The 14,807-nt window shown below is 31.4% G+C and overlaps 1 pseudogene; it reads right to left on the reverse strand.

The window, feature by feature from the left end:
- Positions 1-6,570: 6,570 nt before the first annotated feature.
- On the reverse strand, positions 6,571-7,821 carry LOC148762033 (uncharacterized; annotated as a pseudogene).
- Between the last annotated feature and the right edge of the window lie 6,986 nt (positions 7,822-14,807).

Genomic DNA, 14,807 nt, shown 5'->3' on the forward strand with positions numbered 1-14,807 from the left:
GTATCGTAAATCTCTAAGAAATTTATCAAATGAGAATAAGGATCATCACTGGGTAACCCACTAAACTGGACTGAATCATCTTAATGTAAGCTGGTTTTATTACAAAATTATTTGCATTAATGAAAGGTCTCCTAATGCTTTGGTGCAAACCTTGGAAAAGAGGAATAGCATAATCCCGCAGTGCTCTATTTGCTTCGGGACCTAAATTAATGGCATTGTTACCATTGTTATTGTTATCCTCAGCCATAGTCTTATTTAAAGCTGCAACTTGTAAATTTTCCCTTTCACGTCTTCTGAAAGTTCTTTCTATCTCCAGATCAAAAGGAACGAGATTCAAATTGTTTCTTCTTTGCATAAAATGACCAAAGATATCTAGAAACAAACAAAATCTAATATTAAAACAGGAAAAAATAAAATTTGAAGTAAGACTAAATTGCTTGGTATTAGTATTAATAAAAATTCTAGAAACAATTCCTTGGCAACGGCGCTAAAAACTTGTCAGTTAAAATTCTACTACGCAAGTATACGTATTGAATGGATAGTATATAAGCAAGCTGAGTATCGATCCCACAAGGAATTGATCTACAATTTTACTAAGTACTAAAATTAGAACAAATTAATCTTATCCAAACACTCCAAACTAATTGATTAACTAAAACTAATTAACTAAAATTTTAACCAACAAGAAAAATCAAAATAATAATAACTTAAGAAAATATAAAATCAAACAAGCCTAAGATTACAATATCCCTCACACTTCATCTAAATCTTACCTATCTTCCTTAACTTATTTCAATGGGTTGAATTGTCAACCTATAGTCTTAAATTATTTATAAGGGTCTCCTAACTCATCTTATAAAAATATCTATGTTAACCAAAACACTATATCCTATGTGAATTGAAGTCAAAACAGATTAGTTAAGTTCAGGCTCTAATCTGGCTACATATGGCTTATAGGTATATCCCTATCCTATACGCAAATTAATTAATATGATCATATGCTATCCCAATTTTAGTCTACAGTGAACTCTCTTTCCCAAGTTTGTTTCGGTTCCTAAATCAACTTAATTGGTGATCAAGCAATTAAAATCATTAAGAACAAATTGGAATAAACAATTCAAATCCCATTGAAAATAAGTAAGAAATAGATTAAAAACTTAGATTACATGTGAGTTCAATTGTAATCCTAGAAAAAGAAAATTAGCTACTCATGATTGTAAAAACAAATAACATTATAATAAATTCAACCATTGAGAGTAACAAGAAAAATAAAAGATAAGGAAGAAAACAAAACAATATTTGCCGCCTTGATCTCCAAGTTTCAGCCTCAACTCCTAGCTTCTTGAATCTCCCAAAAGTTTTTTTCCTTAATGTTCCTCAAACTATCCTATTTATACTAATAAACTTAACCTAAAGTTTCTTAAGTTGACCTAGGGTTTAATTGGGCTTAAAAGTGTAATCAGAAATCCAAAAAATCAATTATCAATCCTTACAAATTTCCATTCCCGGCATAATACATCTAGTCATTTTCCAAGGCAATTTTCTCTATCTTCAAAGCAGAACTGGGTAAAGTATTCCCCATGAAAGTTGTATCTATATCTCTTAGCTTTCCAATGGTTGAAGAATTGCATCATTTGAAGTTTTGTAGCTCAAGTTATAGCCAAAACACCGAAACATATACAAGCAAACTTTCGAGTCTTTCAACATTTCACTTTCCAAAATTAAGCCCAATTTCTTTTAGTTCCTACAAAAAATATAAAAACTAATAAACAATAACCAAATTAAAAAGAATAACATAAAATTATAATAAATCACTTAAAAATAAACTAATTATAAAGCAACTAAAAATAAATAAATTATAATTGAAAATTGAGAACTTAGCTAATATTTAATAACAAAATTAGAATAAAATAATTCTATAAAATAAAATTATCACTCATTACCTTTTGCCTAAAGGTATAACCAATACTACATTTTTCAGAAGAGGTATAACCTATTCTACTTTTTCCAACAGAGCTATAACCTTTACTACTTTTTCAAGGAAGTATAACCTTTAGCACTACCTTTTCAATGAGGTATAACCTTCAGCACAACCTTTTCAAGGAGTTGTAACCTTTACACTACCATTTACTGAAAGGTATAACCAATAACAACAGTGGATTACAAAGATTTTAGCTTTTGACCTTTAACAAGGCTTACAAGCTATTTAGAAAAAAAAAAATAAGAACTTTTTTAGATATATGAACTAATGAAAGAATATCTCTTCTTATAAAATTTCAAAGGTGAGGAAAGGAATGATCTTTCTAAGTTTTCTATGCACTCTTTGTCTAAACAAATGATATTAGAGTTTTTCTCTTATTTCAGCATCTTTTTTTAAAAGATGGATTTTTCTCTTCTTTTCTACTCTTCTTCTCTCACCTTCAAGTGTCCTTTTTTGGGGTATTTACAAGCTTTAAAGGAATTTACTTGTTGAGGTGAATTTGGATCAAATTATAAACGTTGTAGGCCAATTGAATCTTTTCTATCATATTTAAAGAAGCGATTTTTCCATTTCTTGTGTCGATTCTTTCTTCAATCTAGAGCTAGACAGAATCGATGCTTTATCATTGAAGTGTCGATTCTTCAATTCATCCTCGAAAGTTACACCTTCTATTTCGAAAAATCGATTGTTCCTTCCCAAGGTGTCAATTTTTCCTATAGTTTGGTGCCAATTTGAATTTCAAATTTGAACTTTGTTGCTCTAATCTTATTCATATGTGATTCCTTTTTCTTGATCTCCAAGTTTCTTGAATTTTGTTCTTAGTGCTCCAAAAATCGATTCTCCTTTTCCAAAAGTTGAATCTTTGATCTTTGAAATCAGCATGTTGATTTCTTGGCCTTATCCATATGTCTTTACTCCTTGGTTTTCCAAGTTTCTGAATTTTGTCTTTATTGCTTCAAGAATTGATTTTTTTTTAAAAGTCAATTCTTTGATCTTTAGAATTAGCATGTTGACTTCTTACCTTGGAGTTGACTTTGGCTTTAAGAGAGATTTCTTCATCGTGTATGAACTTTTTCTTTGTCAGTTTTTTGTAACTTTTGGAATTGATTCTACTTTTCTCAAGTGTTAATTCTTCTTGTACAAAATAAGAAATTTTGCTTTCTATTTGATTTGAATCAATTCTTCATTCTTGAAAGGTTGATTCCTTAGGCTAATAGTTTAAGTTTGAGTTTGGAGTAAAACACTTTTGTTTATAAAATCAACTCCAAAACTCTTGAGGATTTTTTTCAAAAATAAAAATATTTTCCAACATTTAGAAAGTATATTTAGATCAATCAATTTTATCATTCAAAATCAAGGTAAAGCTAACAAAAGTTCAATAGGGCATCTCTACATACTTGCAACCACATATTACTTTTCAAAGTAGGTAGAGGTAACATTTTATCGAGAAGTGAAGAAAAAGACCGTTTTTACCTTCAGTAGAACAAACATCATTTATCGTTATGGTGTGCCACATTACATCATAACAGATAATGGAAAATGGTTCACGATAGATGAGTTATGTGGACAATTTAATTTCAAGCAACATAATCACACAAAGAAAGTTATTATCACAAAAAGAAAGATTGGCCAGAAAGAATAAAGGAAACTTCATGGGCTTATAGACCAACATTTTGCACACCTACTTAAGCCACTCTATACTGATTTGTTTATGGTGTAGAAGTTGTTCTCCTACTAGAGTGTCAAATTCCATCATTAAGAATTGCCACTCAAGAAGGTCTTTCAAATGAAGATAATGTTCTTTTACGCCTTAAAGAACTTGAAGCTTTAGATGAAAAAAGGTTGGAAGCACAACAACTCTTGGAATGTTATCAAGGTCGATTGTCCAAAGCTTTTAACAAGAAAGTTAAGCCATAATCATTCCAAGTGAGAAACCTAGTTCTTGTAGTGAGAAAACCCATAACATTGCACATCATATGGGTAGCAATTTCCTTTCTAAATGGGATGGACCATATGTTGTTTAAGAAGTTTACGCTAATTTCGCACACAAGATTGTTGATCAAGATGGAGAAAGGGTTGGCCTAGTCAATGGCAAAATTCTTAAAGAGCTACTATGCTTAAAAGTCAGATACTCCTCGGTAAAAGCCTAAACTATCCTAAAAAAAGGCAAACAAACAAAAAAGTTTGCTAAGTTAAAATCCTTAAAATGATGACTTAAGCAAAAAAAAATTGAACTATGTTATGACTTGATCATTCATATTAAGAGGTATGTGATTAGATTAAGCTCATTACCAAGTTCAATCAACACAAAAAAAAAAATCTCTTACATTACAATGATGAAGCTACCAAGATGGACAATTGAAGAATAAATCAAGTTTGTATTTCTTTTTGGGTTATGTGATTCAATCAATTAAATCGAAAATGAAACAAATTACAATTGCGAGTTGAATTGTTTTTAAGTTCGGTTAATGACAAAAAAATTTTCAAAACACAAAGTATCTTGAAGGTTTCATAAGGTTATCTTTTTAAATTTCTTCACAAGTACAAAAAAGCAATAGGAAAGATTGATTTTTATTGCTAATTCGAAATGCAATACAATGTGAAAGAAAATGTTAAAAGTCGAGATTCTAAAACCAAAAAAAAAAAAAAAAGCAAAAGCTACATGACTAAGAAAACAATCATATCAAGGCTTCCACTTGAAATTCTTTAGCTTTTCTCAAGAAGATTCCAACATACTTTGCAACAATTTTAAGGAATTAGCTTCGCTTTCACTTAAAATAAAAGAAGACTTTACGGAAGCTATCTTTTCACTAATCTTGGAAACATTAGCTTTCCTTTATTTCTTCTTTTTTTTTAAGAGAATATTCAACCCTATTCTTTTTGCAACATAAAGCATTCAATTCCTCTTCAAGATCTATCAACTCAGATTGCAAATCATTAGCATGCCTAACAACTTTGTGCTTAAGTAACTCCTAATCTTTAAGACAAATTACAAGTTCTTGAAGCTTCTCAGTTTGATTTTTTGCAAACTTACTAGAAGAAAAAAAGGATTCAAGGTCAATGAATTTGTGAACTTGTCCAAAGTATTCTTGGACTATGTTTCTCAATGAATATGAGTCAATAGTCTTGACGCCTCCTATTACATCAAGAATCTTTTGAACCTCCACAATAAGAGAAAATAACTTGATTGAATACCTTCCCATAAGGTCATGACAAGCTTCGAATGACAATCATAGATCACCCTATCCACACTGAATTTAGAAATTTCTAAAGGTGCAAGATAACAAACCTCGATGCATAACTTGGTCATTTGGGGTGGATTTAGGAATCTTTTTTTAGTGGTGTCATAACTAAAATAATAATAATTAAAAAATATATAAATATATTAAAATCCATAAACTAGAAGTTTTAACATTAAATTAAAGAAAATGTAAATTCAGTACATTCATTTAATACTTTGAAGTAAAAATATCTAATATAACTATAATTGTCCACGATGATTTTTCATATTTTGAAAACGGTGCATGATAACATTAGTAGAAACATTATCAAATACATTTTTTTCAATATATGTCACCAAGCAATCATTCATCCACTCGTCACTTCTTCGATTGCGTAGCGTATGCTTTATAAATTTCAATATTAAAAAAGCTTTTTCAACTGACATTGTTCCAATTGGTAAGACCAATGTAAGTTGTACTAGCAAATAAACCAAAGGATTCACAGTGTTTCTAACTGTCTTAACCATCTTCCTTGTAAGATCACCAATTTCATTGAGTTCAACAAATTCCTCATCTAAACAAAAGTCTACAATATAATTTTCAAGTCGATTTACAAGTGTCACTAAATCCACTGCTAAAAAATCAAAAGTATACAATTGAGTCATATGAATCAATCTTTCTTTGTGAAGGCAGAAAATTAATTGCTAGGATTTAAGCATGCAATACACTGAAGTAGCTCTATGTTTAATTCAATGAAACGATTAAGTTGCAAATCTAAAACTTCATTCATTACATCAAAATTGATAGGGTAAAATACCCCCACCTCTTAAGGTTTAGTCAAAATTTCAAGTAGATCCATTAGTTTTCAAAATGGACACTCTGCCTCAAAAATGCAGATACCATTAACTAAGATTATGAAAAGACTAAAATGTTCTTTTTTTTCTTTATTAATTTAAAAAATTATTATTATATTTTTTAAGAAAATTAAACAAATAAGGAGCACCGTTTGGTGCTCACCAACTCCATAAGAAAAGGGAGTACTAGCCGATGCTCCCAAAGGAGGGGAGCCCCATATCGAGTTCCCCAAAAGGAGTCTCGATGAAGCTCCTAATCTAGGAGTTTCTTTTTCATTTATAAAAAAATTAATAAAAAATTGATAAAATTATATAATAGTAATTTAAAAATTAATCAAGGGTAAAATTATCTTTTTACCATTGCCACATCATCAAATTAATGGAAACACTAACAATTTACTAACGACTGGACCTACGTATCAGTGGAAAATAATTTTTTAGGTTGGAGTTATTTTTTTGAAAACTAATGGACCTCCGTGTAATTTCGATCAAAACTTAAGGGGATGAGAGTATTTTACCCAAAATGATAATGATGAAAATTTGATACTTTTGGAGCTTCGCGTCTTGACCTTCCTCGAAGCACAAATGTGGTATTCATTTTTAGAATCACTATGTCTTGTTTATTACAAAATGAAAAAGCTTCACTTAATAGAGATTCCCATCGTTCACTTTTCATCATTTGTAAGCATTGCTTAAACACTTTAACAAGTGTCATAGCATTTATAATGTCTTGATCTTTTCTTTACAAAGTCAAAGATAGCTCATTAATGATCTCCAAAACATTTTTCATCAAGTGCAGTGTAAAGGCAAATTCAAATAACTGTAGAAAAACAAGAAGAACATGTGCCTCGATTTTTTGCTTTGTCTTTTTTCCATCTTATTCAATGAACTCAAGTACTTCAACTGCAAAAGAAAACATAACAATCAAGTTTAATAGTGTCCCATAGTGGGAAGCCCAACGTGTATCACTTTCCTTTTAAGACTTGTTTCTTGATTTAGACCTTGCCCATTTTGAAGCTCATCTTTATCTAATGCCTCTTTAATCTGTGACGCTTGTTGCTCTCTCAAAATATCTCTCCGCTTGCAAGAAGTTCCAACAACATTGGTCAAATTACCAACCATATTAAAAATATCTCTCTGCTTGAAGCAATGCCAACATTTTTTTTTCTACATCAGCTACAAATGCTAATTGAAGTTCATGAACAAAGCAATGAATATACTAAACTGATTCATTTTCTCTCATAATTAAAGTTTTCAAGCCATTGAATTCACCTTGCATATTACTAACTCCATCAAAGCCTTGTCCACAAAGTCTTGACAAGCTAAGCCAACACTTAGAATACATTGCTTCAATTGTTGCTTTAAATGATGTAGCACTTGTATCCGTAACATGAGCAATACTAAGAAATCATTCCATTACCAAGCCTTTTTTATCAACATAATTTAAGACAACAGCCATTTGTTCTTTACTCGATACATCTCAAGCCTCATCAACTAATACCCTAAACAATTCATTTCCAAGATCTTTAATGATTGATAATTTGATCTCACTTGAAGCTACATTCAAAATATCTTTCTTAATTTTAAGGGACACCAATTTGAGATTTTTTTGAGAACGTTCCAAGACAACCTTGCTTACTTTATCATTATGATTAGCTAAAAATTGCAAAAGCTCAAGAAAATTCCTTCTATTCTTTGAGTTTTCATATTCATCATGTCTTTGAAAAGCTAGCCCTTGGTATAAGAGAAACCTAATGCAATCCATAAATGTAATCAAGTGAGTTCTATAATCTCTTTTAACTTGTTTCATTTGCCTACAAAGTGCTACATCAATGTTCCTACTTCATCAAGTCTTGGCATTTCTATAAAGCTTTATTATATGCACTATTGCAATTGCTAACATGAGTATCCAATTTTTCTTTCTTATTCCAACCTATGAAACGTTCAGTTACAAAAGAATCACCTTCCCCTTTCTTTTTGATTTCATTTTTAAATAAATAACAACACAAGGAAAATGCAGCATCTTTTTGTATACTATACTCTGACCAACTACCATAGTCATTCAACCAAGAAGAATTAAATCGACAAGGAATCCCACAAAATAATTCTTAGAGGAAACTTTACAGTCACGAGGTTTACATGGCCCTTTCTGCAAATTTGTTCTTCTAATTTCATCTTGATCATTAAGATGATACTAAAAAATTATTTTTCCTCATTCTAAGATCTGTCGGGAGAGTATTTAAATCAAATTCAACACTATTTTGCTTAGAATATTGTTGAGTACCATCATTAGTAGAATTTTGTCGTTGTTGTCGGAGATATGAGTCTTGTGAGACAATTTCTTTTCTTTTAAAGTATCTTTTCATGGCTTATTTACCAAAATTATAAAAAAATTATTAAAAATTACTACTCATTAGCACAAACTAAAATATTATTATTAAATAAAATATGACCTTACATAACAAATTATCAAGTTCAACAACTAACAATATAACAATTTTCTATTCATTGATCAAAACTAAATACAAGCATCTACAAACCAGATAAAGTTAAATACAAAAATAAAAAATCAAACAATATATCTACAAAATAAATAAAATAAGACTGATAATTTCAAGATATTATTTGATATGCAATACTATTTTCTATTAGCTAGATTATAATTATAAACACAAACTATCAAATTAATCAAAAATATTTTGACATGAAGTATTTAAAAACTTAATTTTGAAAATTACTTACAATTAAAACCTAAATGAGTTGTTTTGAAATAGTGAAAAATATAACCAATGACCTAGAAGAGGAAGCATCACTACGAGTCTCAAGAGTAGAACTTGAATTTTTTGAAAGGGAGAATAGTTTAGGTTTAGATGTTTTTAATAAAATCTTAAAATATAGAAGGAAGTTTTTTTGTCTTCCCATGTAGTATTTAAATATTAGTATATAAATTATTTTTTGATAAATCTACTTTGACTTGGAGTTTTTGACCCCACTCCTTACAAAATTGCAAAAAAAAAAAATTAATAAGTTCATTAGCGTCATTAACTACATAAAAGTCTAGCATAAGTAGTATAACAAGTACAAATTTTTGACATTTTCAATGAATAAGTGGTGTCATGTGACACCACTATATTAAATGTACGTTCGCCCCTATTGGTTGCACTTTTAAAAGCATCACCAATTTTTATAGCAATTACATGATGAAAAGTATTTTCTTGATTTGAGGTTGTGTCCAAAATCTTTCAAGTAACACGGTTTCCTATCTTAGATGCAAACTTGTTAAATCCATGGGGATTAGAAACTGAAGCTTTATTAGTAGTAAGAACTCCCTCATTAATAACCTCTTTGGCTAGGTTTTGACTTTGAAGCTAAAAAAATGAAAATTATTTCCATAAAATAGAAAATAAAAAAATTATAAAAAATTCATGATATAGTTACCAGATCATCAAAAGTTTCTAGAAGTAGAGAACAATTAAGTATGTGAATGTCCTCAAGAAATGTAAGACAAGAAGGGTACCATACTTTTTGTTTCTTTGGTGGCTCGCTTCCAATGTCTCTCACAATCAGTTTCACTACTATAGCCTTCAATAGCTATTACACCCTTGTGCACAAAAATTTTTTCAAGAGTTCCTTATTTCGCACTAGCAAGATAAAACAATCGAAGATTGTGTGTTTTTTAAGGTTCCTTATGTTCTTCTCTACTATAGAAATTTGTTGCAGCAAGCATTTTATTCTTGTCTTGTTCAATTTTGGAAGGCCTTTCCTGTTATTGTCTTAATCATTTAGATGGTGTTTGATAGGTACTAGAAATCAAAGCTTCAATTCAATGTTCAAGGTAAGAATCATGAACTTGGAACCACTAATCCATATAGCTTGCAGTGGCATGATCATTAATATTTATTCAACAAATCGGAGAAATTAACTTTGATTGAGTATTGGAAAACATGCAAATTTGCCAAATATCAATCTCAAGAATCCTAAGGACACTTTGGTAAAAGCCAAATTCTTTTCCAAATCGATGAGGATTGTAAGGCTCTACAATGATGGTGTTGAAACATTGAACATGCAAGTAGCTAGAACGAACACTAAGTAGTCATGATGCGAAGGATCAGTGGTCTACTATCGATGATAATCTCATCTTGTTTTTTGGAAAATATATTAGCATCCTACACCAATTTTCTGTGAATCAATTTATGCGCGTCTTATTCACTAAAATATTTGACCCCACTTTCTCTAAAGAACTTCATCATCATGGGTCTAATTAACTTTTACGAAGTTAAGAAATGAGTTTCAAAATAATGACCCAACCATCCATAAACATAGTGAACAGGAAAACATGCGTCCAAAAAATCAATTTGAATAAAAAGAGCAATTTTGTTAAGCCCTTAATGGATTTTAGCAAGCACTAGAATGGTAAGGTTAACACCTATAGCGCTAGTAGCCATAAAGCTAGTGATCCTAAATGTCTCTAGTCAAATGCTAGAGTTTGCACTTAGAAAAAACAAGTAAACAAAGCCAACAAGAAAGGAAAGCAGCCAAATAAGTGTCATTCTTGTAATTTTCTATAATGCCAAGTTCATCATATACCTTGGCTCTAGTCAATGTCCAAGTTTCATACTTCTTGATAATTGTGGTGCAGTTGTGCGTGGCCTTTGGGCAAGTTGACTTCTTTGCTTTACGAGTTAGGGGTTTTAATAATGTAATTTACCTCAAAACCAAAAGTTGATCCAATTGTCAATATAGACTTTGTCTTGACCATATTTTCTTTCATGTAAATGATAAAAGGCAACAAATAAGTATTCATAATTTTTGAGATGCAATCTCACTTTAGCACCAACACTAGTCAATTATTTGGCAGATGAAATGACTTCATCATAAAACCAATCATGAATAGTAAGACCACTCAATTTGTGCAAATCCCATAATAATAGGAAAGCTTCTCTTAAGGTAGTGTGAAGAGTGTTCGTGGTAGGGCACTAACCCTCACAAAATGCTCGAATGAAATCCTTGTCGCGATCATAAGTACATAAAGCATATAAAGCTTCTCATACCGAAATAACACATCTTTATTCCACTCATACTACGTAGGAATATAATTAAATTCTCCATTAATCTTGAAAGAACTTCCCCAATAAGCCTCACCAAAAACTACGTGACTTCCCAAGGTGACAAATTCCTCTTGACTTGAAGTTTTATCATGAAGACAAAATTGAAGCATTGCACTTTCGAAGAAGATTATGAAATTTTGATTAGCTTAAAAGTCAATTCCTGCAAATTTGTAGGAGTAATAAATGTTAATTGTTGAGATAGCAAATTGACCAAATATAGGTCTCTTTGTGAGAAGAAATAACAACTTCTTCATATCTTTATCCTTCTTGAAAAAAATGACAAAGTGATCTTTACAATCCTTAAAGTGTATCATGGTCATTTTGAATTGTGCTATGATAAAGAGCACCTTCCAAGGATCAACAATTATACTATGAGAAAAAGCACCCTTCAATGATCAACAATTGTACTATGACAAGAGCACCTTCCAAAGATCAACAAGTATGCACTCACCAAGGCTATTTCTATGATCAAGAATCTACCAATTTCTTCCACTCCAATTTTGGCTTGTCTTGATTATAGACGAATAGATTTGAGATTTAACAATCAAAAGGAAATTAAATCATTAGTCTAAGTGAAGCAAGCAATTTATTAAGATAAGAAATCTATAAAAAAGAAAACAACAAAGGCATTAAGAAAAGAAATCAGTAAAATTGTAGCAATAAAAAGCCTAGAAATTTGGGACAATATTAACAAAAAAATTACAGAAAATAATCCGAGATGGAAGCAATGGTAGCAAAGAAGTAGTGAGACCTCAACCCTTATAGGCTCATAACTACACATAGACGCAATAACACGAGCTAGGGGTAATTTCGTCATTTCCTCTAAAAAGCTCCCAAAAAAAGGTTTTATGATATTTTAAGGTCTAAATAGGCATAAGACCGAATAAATAATGTGTAATGATGAAAACACAAAGAAAACTAGAAGTTTCAATAATTTTGACCACAGGGGCAAAATGGTCATTTTTTACCTCGGGTCAAAATTTTTAAGTTTCGTAAACCCGAGTATATCTAGACCATTATGGACTTGTTTTACTATCAAAAGAGTAAAAAAATTACACCAAGGATTGAAGGAGAACAAGTTAATGTGCTAAAGGTATTTTCGTAATTTCAAGTGGAATGGATAAGCTTGAGCTATAAATATCTTCTCCTTCCAGTAGCTTCTTCTTCTTCCTCATTCCATCTCACATTTGTTTTCCCCTCCATGGAAGCATGGTATGAAAACTTTATAACTTTCTTTCTCTAGCTCCAAATTTCATGCTTTTGCCCACTCTTTCATACGATTTTTCATGCTCTTCCACTTTTACACCTTAAAACCCTCAAAAAGTCTTTATTCAGCACTTTCTCTCACTAGTTGAAAGTTTTAGAGAGAGAAAGAGAGACTTGCCATAGTAGCTTGGAAGCTTTTGAAAAGGAATTCAACTACCAAAAAAAAAAACCACCAAGGTGAGAAATGAGTTAGAATTTGATTTTAAGGTGTTAGAGATGGCTAGAAATTTGATTTATGGACTGTTATATTTTTTATAGTTATATTGTGGGTGATAGGTTCCAACAAGGCCTCACATGTCCGTTTGAAGTAATAATCGAAGTTAGAGTCGATTAGAGGTTCAACAATCCCGGTGAGTGAACTTGCATTAAAAAGGTTTTGGGATGTGTATACAAGTATGTTTGATTGAATCCCTTTTATCTTCAAAATTGGTGCCTTGGGAACAAGCCTTTGATAAATTGTTTCTATATGTGATATGTGGCTATTATGGATTGTTGTACTACTACATTATGTTTATATATATATACGAATAATATTGTGTAATGATATTGACCCAGTTATGTGCGAGTGGGAGTGCGCATAAGCTGTTGCTGACTCGGCTATATGCGAGTAAGAGTGCGCATAAGCCGTTGCATATGAGCTGATGATGATGGAAGGGTGTGCATGATGATTGATATATATACATATATGGTATATGGTTGTAATGCATGTGAAATTTTGGCATGTTGAACTTTGGAAATTTTTGAGCATTTCATGTTGAAATTGGCATGATGAATCTTGAGAATGTCCCATTTTCTTGCAAATTGAGTTCATTGCAACACCAATTGGGTTTTTAGTGTAAATGAGGTCTTTTTTACACTTAAGTGCCCTACTTCTCGCTGCAGCGAGAAACATTCTGTTTTGGTAGCAGAAAACTCGCTGCAGCGAAAATAAATCTTGCTGCAACGAGAAACTCTCAGGTTCTAATGCAGTGCCTTCACTTTGATGAAGATTTTGACCACCTTTCCGTCTGAACTGGGAAAAGTGATAAACATCAAAGTTGTAGCCCTACCTCCTATCTTTCCAATGGTTCAAAAATCAGGTCAATTAGACTTCTTTAACGAGAGATATGACATAAAAACTGAAACATATGCAAACTGGTACTATTTCTCACTGTAGCGAGAATGAACTTCGCTGCAATGAGAAACATTTTGTCCTACATGCTACCCTATTTAGTTTTTGACATATTTTTCACCCATTTAACTTCATGGATTGATCATGGGTTGTTGCAACACTATGAGGTTATCAATAAAAGTTTGAAAGAGGGGTTTTTAGTAAGAAATTAAATCAATTGTGTTGTTTTTCAAACAAGTGCATAATGATTTCCAAATTCTTCCTATTGATTGTTTGTTTCCTTCTTATGTTCACTCACTGAGTTTTATACTCACGTTTTTTTTTAAATTCATGTTTTCAGATTTGGAGGCAATTGGGACCTAGATTGAGTCGCACACATATACTCGCTTTCTTAGTAAGTACTATGGCATCTCAGTAGCCGCATCTTCACTGTGGTTACTCCGCTGGAAGTCAAGAGTCATTTTGTTTTATGAGTACGTTCATGTGATGTAAAATACTAAAATACGTGTCTTAGACGAAATATGTATATTTTAACTGTTAATGCCACCATAAGTTGAAATGTTAACATCATTTTGGATTTATATTAATGAAATTCTTGATTGGTATAGCCCAATATTAAAGTGATTATAAGTTGGAATTATGAAAGGTGACTTGAGAATAATTGATGGGATGTTAAGCAAGATTACATAATAAGCTTACTTGGGCTTGGTGGGTTATGCCCATTGGGCCCATGCGTCGGTCATGGCCCTGGAATTTGGGCTGTGACATAAGCTAAATTAAATCCAAGACGTGGCATCTTACTTGTTGAAGCTTGATGCAAGTAGTTGTGCATATGCTATCAAACATGGGTCAACATGAATGATCTGTAACATGATGTCTTAATTTAATTCTTGAATCCATAATATGGCAAGAATTGGATCATGGTGAGACAAGTGGAACGCAAAATCAGTTGTCGGCAAAATGGCATAACATAAAAGCAACAAAAGGCAATTGCAACAAAAGGATCATGAACTTATAACGTGGCAAGATGATGGTAGCTTACATAATTTTTAACATGACAAGTCTGTAGATTTAAAGAGTCAAAAGATTGCAATCGGTTAACCACACTAATAAAACAAGAAGAAAGAAAGGATTTTGAAGAAGTTAAGAAGCTTTTACCACCAAGAAGCAAGGACTTTTACTTGACGATGATTTGAGAGATCTTGAATCTGCAGGTATAAACCGATGAATGAATAGAAACAATGGCAACCACAAAAAAAATTATTG

This window comes from Theobroma cacao, chromosome 6 (assembly GCF_053813885.1).
Source record: "Theobroma cacao isolate CCN51 chromosome 6, ASM5381388v1, whole genome shotgun sequence".
Lineage (NCBI taxonomy): Eukaryota > Viridiplantae > Streptophyta > Magnoliopsida > Malvales > Malvaceae > Theobroma > Theobroma cacao.